At 38.7% G+C, this 18,393-nt stretch overlaps 1 protein-coding gene across 2 annotated transcripts in view; it reads right to left on the bottom strand.

Annotated features, from left to right (window-relative positions):
- Nucleotides 1-18,393, bottom strand: part of LOC126356207 (protein sprouty-like) — a 523,717-nt gene that overhangs the window by 322,858 nt on the left and 182,466 nt on the right. Inside the window, exon 3 of one of the 2 annotated variants that reach the window (XR_007565603.1) lies at nt 9,934-10,605. The exons of the other annotated variant lie outside the window; for it this stretch is intronic. The gene's annotated coding sequence lies outside the window, so the exon portion shown is untranslated. Of the gene's footprint in view, nt 1-9,933; nt 10,606-18,393 lie in introns of those variants that run through there. 2 annotated transcript variants of the gene reach the window in all.

The following is an 18,393-nucleotide window of genomic DNA, read 5'->3' as shown; positions in this document are numbered from 1 at the left end:
AAAATTATTGAATAAAAATGTGAAAATCAAATTCAACACTACTTTTTTTCGTGTGAGACACATGTGTACTTTTACTTCATGTCGTATTCCCAAGCAGCCTTTGCGGCTCCTAAGTGAGAACGCATACACAGTTTAGTGCCGGAGAATGCGACTTCTCTGACTGACTGTTTCGCAACAATTCGGGGGTAGATGCTCTGAAACCTTTTACGCATGCGCAAAGCGAGCTTTGTCGCCCAATCACAGCGCTCGCTGGCACGTATGCGGCTCCAGGCATCGTTAAATGTTAAACTTGCTTTGTCAGTGCACTACCTATTTCATAAGTCGATTTTTGACCAATTCACTACTTCTAACATGGATCGGTGGCTGAAATCAGGATCATTGAAGAAGGGTGCAGTTTCTCCATCGCCTTCTCAACAAGGGAAGTTTCCAGTTGAAATGAATGAGGAGGGAGGACGACCAAAGGAAGTCTTTACATACATTTGAACATTTTTCTTCGGATTTCACGAAAAACCACACACACACACACACACACACACACACACACACACACACACACACACGACTGTTTCGAACTATGCATGCTCCTTACACAGCAGTAGCCAAATAGTGGAAGTGAACAGATCATAAGCGGCAGCTTGTCAACAGCGAACAGTATGGACGTGACGTTGATTGCTCTTGGAGGAAGACAGCTCCATCGTGTGAAATTTCAATTACCAAGTAATTTTAATCAGGCTATAGTGTTTTGAACAAAGTGAGTAAATCCACTAGTAAGTGTCTGGATACAGTGGGAATTCAAATTGTATCGTAATTTCAAGTTTTTTTACTCATCTCCAAACCAAAAACTAGGGGGGGGGGGGGGGGGGGGCATTGGGAACATGGCACTTGCATTAAGATTAAGAAGCTTTCAGTTCCCATGGGTTGTGCTCTGAAATTTAAAGTTACTGTGCTCTTGACTGATTAGGGGTCCGCCATGGATTATGGACTGAAGAAGGGGTCCGCCAGCTGAAAAGGTTGGGAAACCCTGCGCTACAGTATCCCATTCATTAAACGCGAACATTTTAGGTTAGGCTTTACCGCTACTGTTACGAACATCAATTGTTGTTGTTGTTGTCGCCTTCAGTCCTGAGAGTGGTTTGATGCAGCCCTGCATGCTACCCTATCCTGTGCAAGCTTCTTCATCTCCCATCCTTCTGAATTTGCTTAGTGTATTCATCTCTTGGTCTCCCTCTACGATTTTTACCCTCCACGCTCCCCTCCAATGCTAAATTTGTGATCCCTTGATGCCTCAGAACATGTCCTACCAACCGATCCCTTCTTTTTGTCAAGTTGCGCCACAAATTTCCCTTCTCCCCAGTTGTATTCAGTACCTCCTCAACAGTTATGTGATCTATCTATCCATCTAATCTTCAGCATTCTACTGTAACACCACATTTCGAAATCTTCTTCTCTTCTTGTCCAAACTATTTATCGTCCACGTTTCACTTCCATACATGGCTACACTCCATACAAATACTTTCAGAAACGACTTCCTGAGACTTAAATCTATACTTGATGTTAACAAATTTATCTCCTTCAGAAACGCTTTCTTTCCCATTGCCAGTCTACATTTTACATCCTCTCTACTTCGACCATCATCAGTTATTTTGCTCCACAAATAGCAAAACTCCTTTACTACTTTAAGTGTCTCATTTCCCAATCTAATTCCTTCAGCATCACCCGACTTAATTCGACTACATTCCATTATCCTCGTTTTGCTTTTGTTGATGTTCATCTTATATCCTCCTTTCAAGACACTGTCAATTCCGTTCAATTGCTCTTCCAAGTCCTTTGCTGTCTCTGACAGAATTACAATGTCATCGGCGAACCTCAAAGTTTATATTTCTTCTCTGTGGATTTTAATACATACTCCGAATTTTTCTTTTGTTTTCTTTACTGATTGTTCAATATACAGATTTAATAACATCGGAGAGAGGCTACAGCCCTGTCTCACTCCCTTACCAACCAGTGCTTCCCTTTCATGTCCCTCGACTCTTATAACTGCCATCTGGCTTCTGTACAAATTGTAAATAGCCTTTCGCTCCCTATATTTTACCCCTGCCACCTTTAGAATTTGAAAGAGAGTATTCCAGTCAACATTGTCAAAAGCTTTCTGTAAGTCTACAAATGCTAGAAACGTAGGTTTGCCTTTCCTTAATCTTTCTTCTAAGATAAGTCGTAAGGGCAGTATTGCCTCACGTGTTCCAGTATTTCTACGGAATCCAAACTGATCTTCCCGGAGGTCGGCTTCTATCAGTTTTTTCATTCGTCTCTAAAACCTTCGTGTTAGTTATCAATTAAAACTACAAATTACTGTAACCAGTCATAATTTATTAGTACTTACACTACGGATTTGAGAAAACTAAACGCTCATCATCTGGTCGATTTAAGTCAATTAATAAGATACCTGTTTATTGGATGTACGACTTCTGAGTAACATGTGATTTTCGTGTTGTGCTTACATCGTATACACAAATAGTAGTAGAAAAGAAATTCATTGTGGCTGGTTACTGAAACTTGCAGTTTCTTTCGACGTCCCATTCTTTTCTGGGTTAACATTTCGCAAATTTTTATCTGTATTCAACCTGTCTAGAAATATTTTACATAGGTTGGGAGCGTTGAACCCAGGGGATGTTCAGAACGCAGATAACTTTGTCCAATGACAACAAATCGAAACTCTATATTATGGACATTAATATTCGGAACTTATGCCTGTAAGTCATTCAAACACACGCATAACATTAAAACAAGAATATGCCATCAACTACTTGCAAATTATCAAGATATATGTACACTGTTTGTCAAAGATTTAATGGAGCATGGAAAGGGTTGGTGAGAGAAGATGTCTACTGAAGGTTGTAGGAGAAACGAAAGATAACTCGTTGGGACATTCTTTGAGAAGGGAGTGCTTGCTGGCAGATCCTTTGGAAGGATTGGTTTGTGAGAGAAGACTGAGAGGAAGAAGAAGTTACAAGATGATAAACGACATAAAGGGAAGAGAAAATTACGCAGACCTGAAGAGAATGGCAAATGACCGGACAGCCTGGAGAACTACCATGTGAAAACCTGCCTTTTGGCAGAACACTGATGATGATGATGATGAAGATGACAGCACTTGCCCTAAGATACACTCTAGGACCAAAAAACCAAAAACGCGCACGACGAAGGAATTATCCAAATGTGACGGAAATCAGTAGATGTGATGTACATGTACAGACAAACAAATGATTATAATTTCAGAAAAACTGGATGATTTATTTATGAGAAAGAGATTCAAAAATTGAGCAAGTCAATAACACTTTGGTCCACACTTATTCAAACAGTTATTCGGCTTGGCGTTGATTGATAGAGTCGTCGGATGTGTCCTTCTGAGGGAAACTGTGTCAAATTCTGTCAAATTGGCTCGTTACATCGTCAAAATCCCGAGATGGTTGGCTGACCTGCGCATAATGCTCCAAACGTTCTCATTTGGGGAGAGACCCGGCGACCTTTCTGGCCAAGGTAGGGTCTAGAAGCACGAACACAACCACTAGAAACTCTCGTTCTTGATTAAGTGTAAGCCCAGGATGGTTTGCCGTGGAGCGCAACAAAACGGGGCGTAGAATATCGTAGACGTACCGCTGTGTTGCACTGGTGGCGCGGAAGACAGCCAAAGGGGTCCTGCTATGAAGTGAAATGGCGCGTCAGACCATCAGTTTTGGCTGTCGAGCCGTATGGCGCGTGATAGCAGACTGCTATCGCACCGCTGTCTGGGGAGTCTTCAGACATGTCTTCGCTGGTCGTCGGTGGTCAGTTTGGTTCAAACGGCCCTGAGCACTACGGGACTTGACCTCTGAGGTCATCAATCCGCTAGAAATTAGAATTACTGAAACCTAACTAACCTAAGGACATCACACACATCCATGCCCGAGGCAAGATTCGAACCTGCGACCGTAGCAGCGGCTCGGTTCCGGACTGAATCGGCTAGAACCGCTCTGCCACCGCGGCCGGCTGTTCAGTGTGAAGCGGGACTCATCACTGAAGACAATTCGACTCCATCCATTAAGATTCCTGGCTGAATGTGTCCGGCGCGAGGACAATGGTCGTCGGACTCTGAGTGCCTATCTGACGATTGCTCGGTCCTCACATTCTGTCGTCTCTCTCTGCCGAACCACCACCAGCTCTAGGTGGTGGTGGCCGAACGCTTCCTTCTTGAAGCGCGCTCGTCCACGGTTCACCCATTCCTTCCAACATCGTCGAACAGTGGCATCGCGAATATTCAAAGGTCGAGTGATTCGCCGACTGCTCCTACCAGCTTCTTTGAGCCAAACTACACATCCTTTCTCAAATGCTGACTTCTGCGAATATTGTTCACGCTCCAGTCTGCGAGGCAGAGATTTGGTCCCACTGAGTACAGGGAATGAAAGTCTCAATTACTTTTGCCCTGGCATCGACATGCTTCTGTTTACTATCCTTGCCTGCTGCAAGGTGACATTGCGTTGCAACGTCACACATTTATCCATCGACCGCCAAAGTTTACAATTTTTCATTTTCCGTCTTGTATGAATATCAATTCGTGACCAATTTGCATAACTCCTTCGTGGTGCGTCTTTGTCATTTTAATTTTTACTTTTTTTCCTTTGAGTGTACATTAACAACTTATTTTAAGGGGACGGAGGAAGAATTGCTTTTAACGTCCAGCCGACGACTGCTCACAAAACTGAGAATGCACGAAGAGGGAATTCAGCCATATTCAGTCAAAGGAATCATATTAAGCGATTTAAGGATATCATGGGAAACCTAAGTCTGAACGGCCGCACTGGTATTTGAACCACCGTCTTCCCGAATACGAGTCCATTTTATTTTATTGTACTGTGAATTTACGGATAAAATATTCTTTCACTGGAAAATACCTTTAATGGGGCCGAAGTTTTGAAAAAGAAGCTTGGTAGTAACTAAAACTACATTTAACATATTACTATTTAATTTATCGAAAGAATTACAACATCCACAGAAACCCCCTTTTTGCGTTGGAGAGAAAGAACTCGACTAACCGCTTAAGAGGTCGTTGCCTGCTCTGTACGAACTGCGTGCCTACTCCACACCTACTATAGTCTGATACGCGGAGTGTGCCACCAATGAGAGAGAGAAAGATTATCGACCATGATACTGTTATAGGGACTGTGGTCATTAAATACAAAAGGGTCATCAAGAAAATTAGCAGCAGGATATTTGCATTTTTTTTAACTGATAGGTACTAACAACCTACTTGAATGGCACACTGGCGACATTTAGTGTAGGTCTGGCAAACACAGCAAAATTGTGATTTAAACTGAAAAACTTTATAAACCACATTCTACATAAATACGTGCAAAGTAAAGAAATAAAAGATATCAATCACGCACCTAAGTTCAGTTGTACCATTCAAAAATATGGCGGAAACAGAGATTGCTACACTCTCGCCGCAAAAGGCACAGTAGAGAAACTGAAAGACAAAAGTTAATATAAACTTGCGCATTCGTAAGAAGTGTTGGACCTGAAGCCTACAACAAAATTCAGGTAAAGATCCTGGAAATCATAAAGAATTGTAGGATGTTCTCGTCATTTGCAAAGTCAATGAGATGTATACAAATCTTCCATCCAGGCCCTCGTGGAGAAGTCTGGTGTTAAAACTCAAGACATAAGAGAGAATTCCGCATTCAAAAATGTATTCACAAATAAGGATACTGTCATACTAGTGTTTTACCTCCACACACACATAAGTGGTTCAAATGGCTCTAAGCACTATGGGACTTAACATCTGAGGTCATCAGTCCCCTAGACTTAGAACTACTTAAACCTAACTAACCTAAGGACATCACACACATCCATGCCCGAGGCAGGATTCGAACCTGCGACCGTAGCAGCACTGCGGTTGCGGACTGAAGCGCCTAGAACCTTCGGCCACAGCGGGAGGCCCACACACACAAATCAGAGATTTTGAAATAAGCATAAAGTACTGAGAGACAATTAAGGCTACTCAAAAACAATAAGTCACTCAGCCCTGACAAAATTTCTTACACTGAACACACTGTGGGCTTAGCCCCTTTCATAGCTCATAATTAACAAGGAACCTTTGCACAGAGAACAGTCTCCCATGACGGGAAGAGATCAAATGAACAAGAGCCTCAGGTAGAACTAGGAGCAAGAAGTGTGCAACATGTTTTAGCCAAGATCATCCAGCCTGAAATGTGCACAATGTTAAGGAGAAGAAAGTGCTGGCGCTAGGTGATAGCCATGGAAGAGGCATAGGCCCTTGCTTAGGTGCTAGGTATCAGGTCGCCAGCATTTTGAAACGAAATGCAGGGAGAAGTCAACTGACAAAGGACGTTGGAACTTTAAGTAAGTACTCTTCAAAAGAGGCCCATGTAGTAATACCGGGTGAGGCAGGAAAGAGTTTGGACAGGGATGGGTGTATGACGTAGTGGTTAGTTGGACAAGAAAGCTTCCCTGAATCGTGGCACCTATGTACACTTTGCCGACTCGTTCCAGAGTCATTATTGGCCACGACCTAATGGAACTATGAAGCGGATTAATGTGTTGCTACAGATGGCACTGATGCCAGCTGACTTTGCTCATGATGATCTGGTACCACTGACGGCTATCAGTAGATGGGGTTTCACTAGGATTGCGCCTAAACAGAACTGGAAAGGGAAGACTTGTACAGCTGATTCATGAAGGTATAGAGGGTGGATCTCAGGTCACCCTTTGTCAAATACCTGTAGTTACAGCTGGAAGAAATTTTTTGGGATAAATGAAGACTACTGGTTCCTCCACCTAAACAGTAACTCGAACTGTTTAAAAAATTCTGCAATAATCACTCATAAGACATATTGTAACGCATCAAATAGCTTACTAGTATATAAGTCAAAAGGAGAAAGAAACCCCTGGAAAAAGTGATGTGATACATTCACAGACTTTACAGTTCTTCGCCAAAACATGCAACCAATGAAAAATGAAATGCAAATGGCTCTGAGCACTATGCGACTTAACTTCTAAGGTCATCAGTCGCCTAGAACTTAGAACTAATTAAACCTAAACCTAGACATCACACACATCCATGCCCGATGCAGGATTCGAACCTGCGACCGTAGCGGTCGCTCGGCTCCAGACTGTAGCGCCCAGAACCGCACGGCCACTCCGGCCGGCAATGAAATGCATGTTGAAATTGAGCTCTAGAATTTGAACTGCACAGTAGTCTGTGTTACTGGGAGCTGGGGTAGAGACACAGAAATAAAGTATGTTGTACTGGCGTTGTATGAAAGGACAGCTCTTGTTGTAGGATGATTCAAAGGATGGAGTATCACGCATTTATACCAGAAAAGGTACACATTTTAAATCTAGACATGATGCTAGTACAGTAAATGAAGGCAAATACTTGGAAATATTAGCTATTGAATTGACAGGTCTTGTCAACATTGATCACCCATTTGTAGTGTGGATACTTTTTTCAATAATTTTAAGAAGTTCTAAATAAAGTATCAACTACAAAAGTCAACATAACTTTGTGGTGAGATATAAACATAAAACACATATGATAAATGACAGTAGTAACACCCTCATAAATATCCATCAGACTTTTGGCTTGCCCCTGTTGGTCAATAGTACAGCAAGAGTTGCAACAGTGACTGCATCAGTAACCAATCATATGGCCACAAATATGGACAGGGGAAAGTGAGATGTAGCTGCAAAAGTTCTTGGACTTTCAGATCATTTCTCAACCACCACATACTGACCAGAAATCGTAAGACAAGGTTTTTTAAGACGACTAAGAAACCAGGAAGTTGAGATGAATTCCATAACTTCTTGAGGTTATTTAAACTGAAGTTTGGAAAGACACTTCCAAAAGTACCCACTTCGGCGTAAATGTTTCACAAAAACAAATATATAACAGTAAATATTAGGATGTCCTAGCAACCTCTCAGGTACCTCATTTCTGAAAAAAAGAGAGTCATAATGAGCAAGAGCTTTTAAATTTCTATTGCAGATGCAAAAAGAGTTATAGGAAGGTGCTGATTGCACAGAAGGTTATTTATTGGTGAAATAATACGCAACACGGAGAATACGAGCAAAGCAGTGTACGATGTCGTTTAATAGAATACAGGGAGAGGCAAATCAAAGCATAATAAAATACTTTTAAGGAATGGGCGTAAAATAATAAATGATCCACGCTTCATTTTTAAAATATTGCAGAGAAACTATGACACAAATATCCAGAAATAAATATAACATTCGTAAATAAGTTTGCACAAGGTACAGCGAGGCTACTACCAACCACGGTACATGAAGTCAGTAAAACTGCACAAATCCTAAAAAATAAAAGATCAGCAACTTAGATGAACCACCAGATGTGTGAGCTGAAATAATGCATACAGAGTATACCCGCTCCTTTAACAAACATAATAAATGAATCATTCACATCAGGGAAATTTCCAGAGCTAAAGTTTTGACTGTAATAAAGAAAGGTAATGCGGAAGAAACAGAAAACTACCATCCCACTTCCCTGTTTTCATCATTCTCAAAAATGGTAGCAACAATTATGAAAGACAAACTAACGAATTACTTGAATAAATACAACCTTCTAAGTGAATCACAGCTCAATTTCTGAAATGGTAGATGTATAGACTCAGCCATAGTAGAATTCGCCAAAGTTTTACTTTGTGCTCTTGACAAAACTGAGTATGTCATAGGGACATGTCTACATCTTTCTAAGGGTTTGATAATGTTGGCCAAAAGGTTACATTTCATAAGCTAGAATCAAGAGAAATAGGAAGTTAAGTTTATGACTGCTTTCGGTCATACCTAGCAGATAGGATACAAAGATTAAAGACAACACATACCTCAAATTATGCAAAATTGTAGTGAAACGCATACAAAAATATATTATTATAGTTCGTCTGGATAGCAGGACCAGTGATGTTGTTGATATACATCAATGATTTTCCCAGTAGTGTTACTTATGGAATAAAAACTCTCTTTGTTTATAACAGTAAGTTTGAAATCACCAAGAAAACAGTACAACTTCCAGATCAAGCAAATAATACCCTAAAGAAAGTTTATAGTTGATCAATATGCAATAAAGTGACATTGACATAAAGACAATAAATTCCATAAATTTCAGTTTGAAGAGGGAAAATGACAGTGTTAAATGTGTAATGGCACCTCTGTAGGCTGTGTTGCAAACACAAAATTTTTTAGAAATGAATAGTGATTTTCAGCTGAAGTGGTGTGAACATATAAAGATACTTGCACTTGTTATGTCATCAGTATGTTATGCTGTCCCGTCATCAGTTTACAGTAAACAGTGTCTTTTAGTTACATATTATTCACGTGTACGCTCAAATCTTAGGCATGGAATTCTGTTCTGGGAAATGCGAGCACATTTTTCAAACTATAGAAAACGACCATTAGAATAATAACAAAAAATAGTAATCAAATTCACCGTAAAGACCTATTCAAAATATTGTGGATTTTAAACACACAACATGAGTACATTTACCAATCAGCGCTGCAAGTCATAAATAACGTTTTAATTACTGCATGAACAGCTCTGTTGATGACCATCTATGTAGATCTTCTACACTGAACTTACATTTACCAGTACATATAATACTCAAAGCAGCATATACTACAAGAAATAAAATTGTTCAGTAAATTGCACAAGAAGAGGAAAGAGAACTTAAGTAAGACAGTTAAAAAGTGCCGGTTAAGCAATACATTCTGTACATTGAAGGATGACCTACATAAAACAGAGTAGGGGTTAAGTGAAGAGAGTAACTCAAAAATCGTTTATTTCACATAGCACATTCACACTATGTTTTTTCTTTATTTTTCTTTCATGGGAAATCTGACTCACAAAATTAAGCAATTTATAACGCAAACACCACGTCTTCTTTGTGAACACAACATCAAACTCATTATGTGGTATTGCAGTAATAGTAATGTATATAGAGTAACTCATGTAAGTCCTCCCTCAAACCTGTCATCTTATATCTTCACAGATCCGATGGTGGCCCCTTATTGTGTTGAAACGGGTCATCTAGTAAACAATATTTAAGCGATCTTGGCTTTTGAATTAGTTCTACAACAGAGTGACCGCCCCACAACACATTATGTGTTCACTGCAAAATCATTATAGAGGGATGCTGACCCAGTTTTACAGGTCAAAAAATTTGAAATTCGAAACCAACTTCGTCGCTATAGTTCTAACGTCCGCTGGTATTGTGCAGTGTTACATTGTGAAATCAAATGTGTATAGTATGTGATGTGTGCAGTGTCTGAGAGTGTTAAGTGAGTGAACAGTGGAACTCTAAGCTTTACACTATTAAATAACTTCTTTGTAAAACTGTTGGACACTAGGGATAAACTGAATGACGTAGCACTGCTTTAAACAGTCTGGTCATGTATTCGGGAAGGTGGAGGCTCCATTCTTCATCTGGCAGTCCTGATTAGGTTTTCTACGGTTTCCCTAGATTACTTCGGGCAGATGCTGGGATGGTTCCTTCGTGAAGGCCACCGCCGACTACTTGTACCTTCGTTGTCGAACTACACCTGTAAGTATATAAATGTCTGTGAATATGAATAAAGTTATTTTTGTTGTACTTAAATTGTAATATCACATATCCTACATCCTTGTAAAAGTGATGTAGAGATGAATAAAACACCTAGTAGTGCTCCCATTATAGTCTTGATTACATTGTTCGCTGACGATGCTGTTGTCTACAGGAAAAAGTCGTCGCTGAACGATCACAAGGAAGTGCACAAGGACATGGATGACATTTGTACTGGGTATAATGTGGATAGATGCAACATCGTCTGCGTAACGAATAGGAAGTGTATATATAATGGAACAAAATTACAACTGGCTCACAACTTATAGCTTAAGCCTTAATTTTGCAAAACTCATGTTGTACAATTCTTAACAAATAATAATATCTTACAGGTAGCAGAAGTAGAGATGAATGGGCGTACTCTGGATGAGGCTGCTTGAGTGAAGATCCTAGGCATCCAAATGGATACCGTATTTTACGGACTATAAGATGCACTTTTCTCTTAGAAAAATAGCCTCCAAAACTCAGTTGCGTCTTATAGTCGAAATTAATATAAAAATGTGCTTGATTTAAAATTCCCACCAGTCTTAAAAGTGGCCCTATATTCGATGCTGCGGGAAACGTATCTGTATCTGGCAACATTGGATTCAACTGGCAGCAGCGGTACACCGACGCGACGAACATGAGTTGCGGGGTTTCCAAGCTCGCTAACACTGACTTCATCCCAACCCGCTATCACAAAATCAGTACAATGTCCAGCCTATTATGCGTCATTGCAGCCTACGGTCCCAGGGAACTTGAACTGAAAGTGATTTGCATTATCGGTAACAGTACAATACTTTTGTTAGTAGCTAGTTTCGTAATGGAAATAAATGAAAGATAGTCATATGATGTGGGCTACAAACTGAAAGTAATAGCAGATGCAGGGCAACGTGGAAACAGAGCAGCTGAGCGGCATTTCGGCCCTCCACAAAAGCAAAAATTATTCGCGATTGGAGGGCTAGTAAAAAAGAACTGAAAAAATGACTAAGACTAAATTTTTAAATAGATGATTGAATGCAAAATGGTCAAAACTAGGAGATGACGCATTGAAATGGATTCAAGAACACCATCGAAATTGCACTGGAATTAATACAAAAATGATTCAGATACAGGTCCGTAAGCTAGCACTACAGTGGAAATTAACTGACATTAAGGGCGCAGTTGGTTGGTGCTACAGGTTTATGAAGCGTCATGCGCACCAAAACCAAAATATCTCAAAAAATCCCAAAAGAACATTAAAAGAAAACATTAATTTTCCGACCCTTTATTATTCAACATAAAAAAATCTGTGTGGAACTACGTCAAATAGCGAATATGGGCAAAATTCCTCTGACACTTGATGTGCCGAGTAACATAACTGTTTCCAAGAAATATGCTAAAACTGTAGCTATAAAAACAACTGGACATGAAAAATGCCCTACACTATTGTCCTTTGATGTTGTCCTGAAGGTTTTTAACTATTCCAATGATAACATTCGAGCGTAAAACAGTCCCAAAACCTTCTGAAATATCACCAGTTGTTGTTCACATGCAGGACAAGGATTGGTTGGACCAGGCTGGAATGAAATTATGGATTAATAGAGTGTGGGACAGAAGGAATGGTGCTTTGTTGAATAATAGTTCTGTTCTTGTGCTAGATCAGTTTAGAAATCATTTGAAAAACTCTATGAAAGAAAAACTGAGACAGGGAAATACAGAGCTTGCTGTTATTCTGGGATGACTTACTTCACAACTGCAACCTCTCGATTCCTCGATAAAAACCTAAAACCATTTAAAGTGTGTATGAGAGCGGAACGGAAGAAATGGATGATGAATGAAACTCAAGATGAATTCACGCCGAAGAGACCTTTAAACCGACCAACAATCAATAAATAAAACAATCCTGGTATAGAGTGAGAGATGACTTTATTGTTAAATATTTCAAGAAATGCGCCATACGTAAAGCAGTTGATGGCAGTGAAGACCTTCTTACATATGAAGAGGACAACGATGACAACGACGAGGAAGAACAAGAAGAAGAAGAAGAACAACAACAACAAGAAGAAGAAGAAGAAGAAAGTTCAGATGATGATTTTCCGGGATTTTAAAGGTCAGTTCGGCTTTAAAAACTAATTTTTTAGACTATCTTTCCAATCTAAAAGTAAAAATGGTAAAAATGTTATTTAAAAAAAAACTGTTCAAAAATTAAGGTGCAACTTACAGTCCGTAGCGTCTTCTAGTCCGTAAAACACGAATAAGTTGAGGGGCACCAGCAAATTTGTGCCTGCTTCTGAATTAGAAATTTATCTCACTGTTGTGACAGGACTGGTAGCATACTTTGCATAATTTCGTTAATAGTGTCGTACCATATAGTCTTCTGGGATAAGGCGGCTAACGTCAAAAATCATTTATTCTATAGAAGTATGCAGTAGGAATATCGTGTAAATTTGATAGCGAAGTTTACTGTAGAAGTCTCTTTAGGGACCCAAGGATCTGGTACTTTCGTGTCACTGCATATTCTTCATAATGGTAATTCTGATTAATAGAAAAACTGAATTTAGGATGAACTTATGAATGGGATGAACTCATAAACAGATTAGCACTAGTCATAATCTCTTGTTAGTATACTTTACGGTAAGAGATCACAGTATGGCTATTAATGTATAACTTGACCTTTAGGATGGGATTTACAGGACACGATGTATGAATAAAGGAGTGAATGAATGACAATGAATAACTGATTCATGAAAATTATCAGCAGCCCTTAGATTGAACTTAAATATTATTCTGCACTTTGTCTCGTTAAATCAAGAGATTCATGTCATTTTCTTGTTTTTGGAAGCGTATTTATGGTCTGTAATTACCGATAATTGCTTTTATCTCATATTGTTTTGAAATTATTGATTTATACTTCTTGTTTTATTTCCATAAGGTCGTAAATGCTTATTACTTACGAACTAGATTCTCTACATTTTGTTGAACTACAACCTGTATTAACAGCATGTATGTCGGCATTGACCTCCTGCTCGAATCACCGTCACTACTCAAGCTCATTATCATGAATATTCTTTTTTTCTATTTTTAACTGGTTTGTATGCATCAAAAATCACTGTGTCTCCAAGAAATGGCAGATAAACCAAACAAGCCAGCAACACTGGTCTTATATTAAAAACGGGTAAAGTACAAACAATGTGCACACATTACTCAATCAAAAGAAAATGTCATTTCCTCATTTACTATCTATCACTAGTGAACGTTAATAAACGAATGGTTGTTGTTGTTGTTGTGGCCTTCAGTCGACAGACTGTTTTGATGCAGCTCATCATGCCAGTTTATCTTGTGCTACCCTCTTCCTCTCTGCATAACTACCGCAACTTACATCCATTTGAATCTCCATACTGTATTAATCTCTTGGTCTCCCTCTACAATCCTTACTCCCTCCCCCTCCTCCCTACTTCTCTCCAATACTAAATTGGTGATTCCTTGATGTCTCACAATGCAAACTATCAGTCGATCCCTTCTTTTAGTCAAATTATACCACAAATTTCTTTTCTCCACAATCCTGTTCAGTACTTCCTCATTAGTTACGCAATCTACACATCTAAACTTCAGCAGTCTTCAATAGCACGACATTTCAGAAGCGTATATTTTCATCTTCTCTGAATTGCCTATCTCACACGATTCCTTCAGTAGCACGACATTTCAAAAGCGTGTATTTTCATCTTCTCTGAATTGCCTATCTCATACGATTCACTTCCATACAACACTGTATTTCAGTCAAATATCTACAGAAAGACTGCATGATATTTTAACTGATATTAGATATTAACAAATTCATCTTTCCCTTGCTGTCAGCAGTTTTTATATCTTCCCTACTCCGGCCATCATCAGTTATTTTACAACCCAAATAACAAACCTCATTTACTACTTTAAGCTTCTCATTTCCTAATCTAATTCCTTCAGAATAGTCTCATTTAATTCGAATACATTCAATAACCCATGTTTTACTGTGTTGATTTTCATCTTGTCTCATTTCAAGCGACTATCCATTCATTGCATTCAACTACTCCTCCAAGTTCTTAGCCATCTCAGACAGAATTTACATGTCATTGGCAACTAAGAGTTTCTGTTCCTTACCCATGAACTTTAATTACCCTTCCAAATTTTTCTGTGGCTTCTTTCACAGCTTGGCGAGTACACCTACCGAATAACATCACGAATAGGATACAACTCTGTCTCACTCCTTTCTCAACCATGGTTTCCCTTTCACGTCCTCATGTACCTACAGTCTGGTTTCTGTACAGGTTGTAAATAATCTTTCGCTCCCTGTATTTTATCTGTACTACACTCAAAATTTCAAGAGTGTAGTCCAATCCAGATAATCAGAAGCTTTCTCTAAATCTACAGATGCTATAAATTTAGGCTTGTCTTTCTTAAACCTATCTCCTAAGAGAATTTTTAGTGTCATTATTGCCTCGAATGTCCCAACTCTTTTTATTAATAATTATTTCTCAAGTTACCCAATGTCAGGCAGAATTTCTATGACAAACTCACATACATAAACGAATGGAAGTTCGATTCATTGTCAAACAGTCTGTGTTTTCTAGTACATTTCTTTGGAACAGTACATTCCATTTGAGAAGTGTCATCGTTTAGATTTCATTAGACACTACAAATAGATTAATTTTTTATGTAAAAGGATTTGCTGGTACCAGTCTGTTTTCTTTGATTAATTTACAATAATATATTTCCCGTTAGTCTAACCCTTCATACATGTTGTTGGAAATGGCTAATAACATGAAGTGGGGAATGTCCTTTAGACACAAAACATATTGGGGTCTTTTGTGCCCTTGGACCATTACTGTAGCTATGAAGGCTCTTCAAGAACATTGAAAACTTCTGTCTGAAGTTCATCAGTGAAAGACAGGAAATCAAGAAATGGTATTTCTTTTGGTTCTATTAGTCCTCCTTAAAGTGCATGTATTGCTTTGTATTTTACTCATTCTTAAAATAAGATTAATGTTGTTAGCTTACTTGCCATACCTTGAAGAGACAGTTAACTTCTCAGTCATGCAAATTAGCTGAACATAGAAAGAAGGAATATTTATGTCGATAAACTTGAAGAGAAGCTTCATCGATCTAGAAAACCAATGGAGCCACATAGGCTGTCGATACAGCACATAGTTCAAGAACATGGGAAAAGCCAAGTCCATCTGTAGTAAGCATTTACTAACAAGTGGATAGAACAACAACGATCAGAAATTAACAAATTCAAAACAATTATAGATAAGATCAATTATTAGCATATTAGAGAATATTTCGCTCTCAAAACAAGTAAAATAGCCCACATCCTGCTGTTACACTAGCAGTCAGAACCGAACACAGACATGTTATCGAGATGGAAATCCCAGATCGGACTACAGGCTCTATTGACAGGAGAATGAAAGAGAGCCGAGGAAAGGGAAACATGCATGCAATCAACATCAGTTATTTAATCAAAGAATAATCAGACAGCACATGAATCTCACTGAGAAAAGTGGAGTTTGTTCTAAGTCTATGCACCACAAATAGAATGCCTCAAAGAAGATATGTCAAACTTCCTCAGTAACATGGAAACGCACATGGAATGTGAAAATCTAATGTTAAGACAAACTAGGTCACAACGAGCAAGATAAGAAGATACATAATGCCCTCCTGGGGTGGGAGGTAGAACTGCACAGGAAGAACATCTACTGCATCTATGCATGAAAAACAGTATAATGGTGGACAACTCCTTATTGTAGGCTAGAGACTTCCATGGCATAACAAGGTATCGATAAGATGATAAAACAGATGCACTAATGGCTTACACATTGACAGGTCGAAAGGTGTGGAGGATGGCGAGTGACGTAAGCGTCACTCGAAGTAAAGATCTAGGTGAAGGCCACAGAGTGTTAGTAGGAAATATTGTATGGGCAAGACCTCCCACTGTCTGTTATAATGAATTCCGAAAATAAAAACTTGGTGACTCACTGAAATAAGCGTAAAAGAGAAAAACACGGAAGATATCTGTGAGTGTTGCCAAGAGGAGAACTACAATCAGTAGATGAACACTAGGAGATTCTGAACACGTTTGTGGTAGGAGCAGTAGATGTAATATGAGGATGAGAGATGCAAAAATTTAAAGAAAAAAATCATTGGAAGAGAATACGAGGGATAAGAACTTTGCAAGATGAGCCCTAAATCAACGAAAAACACAAGGGGATCCAAGTGTAGTAGATGAGTAGCTGTCAGTTGACAGACAGAAGAAATTACAAGTCAATCAACTGGTTGAAGGTACTGGAAATGTGAATACATTGCTACTGCTATGGAAATAAGAACTTTTATACAGTCTCAAAAGACAAGAAAAACTAAAAATGAATCTACCGAATCATCAGAACATCCTTACAATGAGGTGACAGGTGATTAGACAAATATATTACAGGAGTTCCAAAGATGTTTAAATACTTTATTCCAATGGAATTGAAATGGTATTATGTTAAACTATAATAGAGACGAGCTCTTGCGTACAATGAATTCCATGATTCTTGTGGTGTAATGTTTGCCTAATTGGAAGTGGAAGAAACAAGATCCAAAATAAAAATAATAAGGCTGTTGGATGGGCTGAATTCAATATAGAAATTATGAATACACTTGGAAAAATTAGGCCTTAGTGGCTGTATAGAATATTTATCTGGTAAAGGACGATATGAATAAGTGTACTAAATAAAGAGGCCTAACTATCCTATCCAGCAGACTAAAAATCTGTAATAGATCCTGCAGAACAATATAATAAAATGTTATTTTATCCATCCATGATCTAGTTGAAGTGCTTGGCTATTAGTCAGTCCTTGGCTATTAGTCAATCAAGGGTTGCTGAGTGAAAACACAACTAGTCATAGATACTTGTAAGAAAATTTCTGTTACTGCCATGATTGATTTCGTGCTATTACATCCAGCGTCAGATGAATGTACTTATATACTGATTCTGTAATAATAGAAGTGTAGCCATCTGAAGAAGGATATAACTGTCCATAACCGGTCATGGTAGGAAATGTTTTTCAAATTATTTGAGGCTGATTCCTCCGTGACAGCCTTTAAAATAAATGTTGTTTAACCTTCATTTGGGGAACAACAAGATGGTTTTAGAAGTAAGTATCTGAATCAGGAGAAATTTTCTGATAACATCACTGCACTTATGAGGTGATTATATGATGAAGTCAAAAGCTGTATATAGGTCCATAATCACAAGCCAGTTTTTTATAAATGAGTCAAAAAATAAAGTTGGTTGGCGCCATTCCTCATCGTCATGATAATTGATGAAGCTTGAAAAGCAGAAATAAGGAAGGATCAAACAGTAATGCCTTTTGTTCCACAGACGATGTAATTATTTGGGACGACACAGTGTGGAGGTAAAAACCGAACAAGGCCTCTGGAATTAAAAATTACGTAAGCAAATTTTAAAATCAGCTAATCTAAAGTAGCTGGTTTGGTGTTAGGAGGAACTCTTCAACAGACCATATAAGGATTAGCGACTGGGAGGCAGAAAGGGCGAATGCTTCTAGTGAATGGGTAGCATGTAGTTCGTTTGAAACACCACACTTCAAGAGATTTGAAACAGAATAAAAAGCTGTCCACTTTTCCCTAGGCGATACGTCAGTTAAATTGTACAGGAACATTTAAACGCGCTTCTAAGATCAGCATTTATAAAATATATCTCCTACTTAAAAATTTGAAACATATGAGCTAG

The sequence above is a fragment of the Schistocerca gregaria genome, chromosome 3 (assembly GCF_023897955.1).
Source record: "Schistocerca gregaria isolate iqSchGreg1 chromosome 3, iqSchGreg1.2, whole genome shotgun sequence".
NCBI classification, from domain to species: Eukaryota; Metazoa; Arthropoda; class Insecta; order Orthoptera; family Acrididae; genus Schistocerca; species Schistocerca gregaria.
Note: the sequence above shows the minus strand (reverse complement) of the source record. Positions and strands in the feature narration are given on the sequence as shown.